At 30.1% G+C, this 6,659-nt stretch overlaps 1 pseudogene; it reads left to right on the forward strand.

Moving 5' to 3' along the window:
* The first annotated feature begins 2,682 nt into the window (after positions 1–2,682).
* On the forward strand, positions 2,683–4,330 carry LOC149571892 (pentatricopeptide repeat-containing protein At1g05750, chloroplastic-like; annotated as a pseudogene).
* Positions 4,331–6,659: the final 2,329 nt, after the last annotated feature.

A 6,659-nucleotide genomic window follows, 5' to 3' on the forward strand; every position in this document is an offset into this window, starting at 1 on the left:
CCCTTGTATGGTTGCCCAAGTACCTCTGGATACTTTTTATGGTGACCGCACTCCTCCCCATGGTCACCAAAAAGGCCAAAGCAATTCTGTTCACTGCTTGCAAACCCCCAGGTTGTAGCCTCGTCACCACTCTCCCAGTGGTGGATTTTGTGGCCATCAATGCTTGACTGGTCCCTGGTGGCTCCCTTTGCTTTCGTTGATGTAGGTTGGTCATCTGCTCCCTGTGACCCCAAGTGGGCTTTCCCCCTACTGGATCTTGCCATTTCTCCTCACAGAGCTGAAGAAGAAAAAGAGGCTAATAAAGATACTGGTGCTATTGATGGTTGGGCTCCTCTTGAGCCAACCACTGACCCCAAGGATTTATGGGGTTCTGATGATAAAGATGCTCCTTTGGCTGGCATTGATCTTGCAATCTAAAGTTTCATCTTTTTTCTTATATATGTTTTTTGATGAATAGTTGATTTTCGGCCTTGGGCTATTTGAACTCGCAGAGTGATCTAGTATACCTCGCCCCTTTTTTTTATGAATATTTATGTTTAATATTTTAATTAATAGACAATGTCTATTCATCAATTTTTTGACTAAGTTCTTTATTTAATAACTAAATAAATAAATAGTATTATTTACACTTCATTTGAATATAAATTACATGATATTGGTTTAGTATTAAGTATCGGGTTATGTATACTTGGGTGGAATATATTTTACTCATAATCTAGTGAGTTTGATGTGCATTTATGTTGTCATGTAATCTCCTACAAGAAATAAATGTACAATGCATATGTAAATGGAGTGACTTCTAATGTGCAAATGCAAATATTTATCTCTTATTACTAGTTACTAGCAATGCAATAAAGATGCAAATAATAATAATTATATATTCTAAAATATTTATTATATTAAATTTGTAGTGTCTACATGCTATAAATAAATTTTATAATAAAAAATACATTATTATATAGTTTATATACAATATAATAATATAATTTAATATATTCAAATAGAATAAAATATATCTTTTACTTACTAATACAATTTATTTATACAATACAATTTTTAAAATGTCATTATGTGGAACTTGTTTTTGTTTAATATTAACCATGCAACATTTTTTTTAGTTGTTGGAAGCTTTTGATATCATGTATAGTGAATCAATTTGATCCATGTACATTAGTTGTTGTAGTTAGTTAATAATTAGAGCCTTAATGTAAATATTTAAAATATATTTAAGTAATTAGTAATTATAAAGCCTATAAGTTTTTAAATGAAAATATGACAATAATAGTGTATCTACATTTTGTAATAAATTAGAGAAATGTGAAACTAAATTTAATTTCAACTTATGTAAAGAACTTAGTTTTTGTTGTTTGAATTATACTAGCTTATCTTGATATAGAGAAATATAATAAATAGTTATAATCAAAGTTACCTTATATAAAGTGAAAGTTAGTAAATTAAATTTTTTTACTATTTTAATAAATTTCCTCTAATATATAAACAACAAGTATATTTTGTGTTAGTGAAAAAAAAAAAAAAAAAAAAAGATAAATATTTATTTTAAGAAATTGTTATTCCATTAAGAATATTAAAATTTATAATGATAATTTATTATATTAATAATTATTATATTTTTATTTTAGTCCCCATTGAAATTAAATATTTCAATTAGAAATTATAATAATATGAAAATTATTTTATTTTATTTTTACATATTCTCTTTACTCAAAAAATCTATAAATAAATTATCTCTATGTTTGTAAGAAAGTAAGACAAAACAAAAGCTAAACTTTATAATTTGGAGGAAAGCAATACGGATATTATGAAAAAACTTTTAGATTTAAAAAATTACAGAATAGAGGATAGTTTATTTATCTCTCTTTCATGCATGGGGTTAAAAGAAAGCCATGCAAGTATAGGTTAGAGACATGAGTGCAAAAAAATTTCGGAGAGTGCAGATTTGGTCAATGAAATGGCAAAATGTAATGTGATTTCTAAATTAAATTGGAAACTTTGGATAGTGTCTTCGATATTTCCCCTTTTTCTCATAGGTATGTATTAGAGCGTTAAATCAACCCTAATTTATTACAAATGAATGAGGAAAGGGTGTGAGATTTATCTTTTTGTTTTGTATTTGGTTAAGATAATAGTATTTATTTTTTTAATTGCATTTTTATGGCATCTAACCCTAATTATATCTCTGTAAAATGTATGTTTCATGAATCATTCCCACCTATTTATTTGTGTATGATGTATTGTTCAAAATGGGATTTTTGGTTTGAACTCCATAGATTTAACCATGCACTCACTCAAACCATCTGGATAGTCTATTTATCACTTTACTTTGTGAGACTTGAAGTGCAGACATCAGATCTCCGTATTGTAAGAAAAAAATTCAAAAAAAGAGAGCATCGTGGTACACTTTTTAAAAAAATTTGAGTCTAATTCATCATGAAAATATGCAATTGTATGACATCCTGAAATCTCTTCTTGTAATTTTTTAAGAGAAAATTTTATTATTATGGTTTAACATATAATAAGCAAGAATTTTCATATCTCCAATAAAAATATCTAAGTCGCTCTTAATGATGACTATATAAATTTCAGTATCATTTTCTACTTGTAACTAGCCAACTCGATTTGAATGAAGCTAGAGCTCATCTATTTAATTCTAGACCCTAAACTATGTTTGAACTAGACAGAGATTTGTATGATGCTCGCAGGTGTTTTGACAAGATTCCTGGGTGAAATTTGGTGACATGGACTACAATGGTAAGGATTATGTACAAATAGGGTATCTTGATGATGTCGTAAAAGTGTTTGACAAAACACCTAAATGAAATGTTATTTCTTAGAATGCTATGTTTTTTGGATACGCAAAGCGGACAACTTGGAAATACTTGTAATCTTTTTCAGGAAATTCTTGAAAATAATTTAGTCTCATAAAATACAATAATTAGAGGACATGTTTAGAATGGGTTGTTCTGCAATGCTGATGATTTCTTTAAAGGAATGCTACTTACAAGAGATGAGTCAAATCCTATCACTTATACCTCCCTTCTCTCTAGCTTTTTCCAGTCAAAAACTCTTCCATATGGAAAGGAAATACTTGGAGCCATTTTGAGAAGTGGGTTCCAGTCTGATGTAAATGAAAGCACCACACTTATAAATTTGTATGCCAATTTGGAAGCTTGGATGATGCATGTAAGGTGTTTGACAAAATGCCAGAGAGAGATTTTATAACATGGAATGTACTGATGGAAGGATATGTTAGTAATAGAGCCTTAGAAAAGGCTTGAAAGCTCTTTGAAGAGATGCCACAGTGGGACATTATTTCTTGGAGCACCATGGTTCTGTTTATCCATAGATTGGGTATATTAAGGAAGTAATGAAGTTGATTCAAAAAATGCCAGAGAGAAATACGGTTTCATGGAATGTAGTGATTATTAGATATGTACAGAATGGGAAATTTGAAGAGTCTCTAAAACTCTATTAACAAATGCAACTAACTAGTTTGAAATAAATTCAATTAGGTTTGTTAGTATTCTTCCTACATGTTTCAACTTAACAGCTTCTGAACATGGCAAGTAGGTGCACGAAGGAATAGTAAGGCATGGATACAAGAAAAATGGCATTGTGAGCAGTGCTCTAGTAGACTTCTATGCCAAATGTGGTTTGCATAAAGGAAGAAAAAAGAGTTTTTGACAAAATAAATAAACAAGATTTTGTTTCATGAACTGTAATAATTATGGGATATACTAAGCATGGATGTGTTAATATATCCCTTTGACTCTTTAAACAAATGCAATAGCCCAAGACAAAGATGAACCATGTTACATTTATTGGTGTTCTCTCTACCTGCTTCCATGCAGGTGTGGTGCAATAGGGGTGGAAATAATTTTGTAGCATAAGTCAAGATTATCACATAAAACCTTCATTAGATCGTTACTATTGTATGGCTGATCTACTTGGTCGTATTGGAAACCTTATTGAGGCCCTAAAGCTCATCAACTAGGTGGTAATAGAACTAAATGTTGCAATTTAGGTATCTTTCTTATCTACCTATAGAATCCATGGTACTCTAGAGTTTACAGAACTTGCAACTAAATACCTTTATGCCTTGAACCCTAAAATTCATGCGCAATATGTGTTTCTATCAAAAATTTATGGTGCAGCTGGGAGATGAGATAAGAACCAAAAACTAAGAAATCTGATGAAAAATAGAGGAGTAGAAAGGACTTCTAGATGGAGCTGGATAGATGTTAATAATTTTGTGAATGCTTTCTATGCTAGAGATAAGTTATTTTCAAAAATAGAGAAGATCTATGAATAACTAGATACACCCCCCATTGAAAATTAGGAGAAGATGAGCTAGAAGACTAAATTTGATCCCTAAGCTTCACTAACATAAAGTTGAACCAAGAAGTCCTATCTATTGACTATCACTTTCATACCCTAGAGCTTTGATTTAAAGGTATGTGGTGAGAAACACAATCCTCCAATTTCATCAAATTAGAATAGAAAAAACTAAATCAAATGATTTCAATAAAATAATCTCAATCATAATATTTTTTTAAATTTTGATGAGAAATCATAAAATGTAATATGAAATGATTATGCAAACAAAAATCTTCAGAGAATAATCTAGAAACTTAGCAACAATATTAGTAGACCATATCCAAATCTTATCTCTTTGAATAAAAAACCAAATTAAAAGGAAGATCATAAGGCCAAATTTTATTTCTTCATGAACCAGTAATAACTAGAACATGGAATTCTCCATGAATATGCAATAGTGAATCAATAGTTTGCACTATAGTATAGGATTTCTTCATAAAAAACCACACTTACATATTACATAAATTAGGTAGAACAGGAACTTAGAGCCTCCTGACTATAATCTATGTATTGTTCTTTCAGGAAGCATATGAGCCTACAAAAAGAAGAACTACACCTAAAAATGGAGATCTTGTACAATTTGTAGAATGAATACTTCTTTATTTGTTATGAACCTTAATATATGTTCCTTCCATGAACTAGTCAAAGATGAAAGTTTCTAACCATTGAAGAGGTAATCTCCTTGTTTTGACCAGAAAAGGAATCAATGATTTAGAGAATTTCTATGAATGTGTTTCTTTCTTAATCATTTGTTGGTCCTTTTCAGAGTTATAGTAGCGTAATTAAAACATAATTAAAACAATTTCAATATTTCTCATTGAAGTACCGAGTCTATTATAACTCTGATCTTTGACTTGGTACAAAAAGCAATCCATCACTCATTCAATCAATTAAATTGGTGAGCTTAAAAGGAATGTAAATAGCATGTAGAAGCTAGAGATGGCCAGTAAGAATTCTTTTGAATTAAATAATATCTAAGGGTCTACCTAGTCAAATCTAGATAGAGTCATAGACTAGCAATATTCAATTTATATGTGATAAAAACACTTTTCGGACAATGTTCTATTATAATTACTAATGAAGAAGTTTCAATTATTATAAATAGCTATATTTTTCAAATATGTTCATTCTTATTGGTTAACATCACTACAACCATTTCTCTCAAGGGTGCCTACTAGAAGCTTTTCACTTCCTAAATGTGGTGATAAAAAAATGGCATTGTCTGGTAGTAATGAAACTTGAGAAGCCCAATCTTCACTGACATGTACACGAGGTACAATTGCGCATGAAGGAGACTAATCTGAACTATTGGGATTATAGATGAATTCTTAAAATCTCTCATACATATTATCTTCATATCTTTCTAGCCAAGAGTTCTCTGCAGATGTCGTTTCAGATGGCAGAACCATATTAGTCAAGGAGACATAATATAAATATATAGTAATTTTCAATGGGAAATATATATAGGAGTTTTCAAAAAAGAACCTTTCGTACACTATTCTTCAATAGTGGAGAAAACTAGAAAAATATTCTTTGTATTCTAATTTTTAATAAAGAAGTTTTCCTAAACTCAGCTGGTCATTTGTTAAAGATTAAAACTAGGATTTTCAATAGGAAGATTCAAAAGGACTCTATAATTTCAATAGTAGGTGGATATAAAAAAATAAGTAGCATGTTAATCCTGAATCCTTTCTTGAGAAGATGAGTAATGTAGTCAAATTCTTATAAGACAATAGAGGAAATACAAACTTGAAACAATTATTGAAGAACCCTCCCCCAGACCATAGGATGATTCTCTTATGTCCATCAGATGATTTATTTAGCATATAAACTCTAGCTAAGTGACCTTTATGTTGTCCATCATGTGAATGTATCAAAGATGAAGGGAATTAAAATAACAACTATATATGAAGTTAATAATGACTTGCAACCTGACATGCATAAAAATATTGAAAATACCTTTGTGAGTCATGAAGTACTTTCTAATGTTTCCTTGTTCTCTAGAGTTACAATTGGGGAAGGTATGGCCTTTTCGACATCTAGAAATGGAGATCATGAAGGAAATTCAAATTAGTTAATTGACTTGCCAAACACTTCAAATGGAAAAGTCCCTATTATTGAGTCAATACCAATATGTTATTATTATCCTGGTCTAAAAAGATCATAAAAAAATTGTGTTAGTGCAAACAAGGTCATAATAGGATCGTGTTAGTGCAAAGAAGGTCATAATCAGATGAAAAATGTAGTGTTCTAAAATAATAATA

Source organism: Cupressus sempervirens, chromosome 2, assembly GCF_028749045.1.
Source record: "Cupressus sempervirens isolate cs-2001-9-10 chromosome 2, ASM2874904v1, whole genome shotgun sequence".
NCBI classification, from domain to species: domain Eukaryota; kingdom Viridiplantae; phylum Streptophyta; class Pinopsida; order Cupressales; family Cupressaceae; genus Cupressus; species Cupressus sempervirens.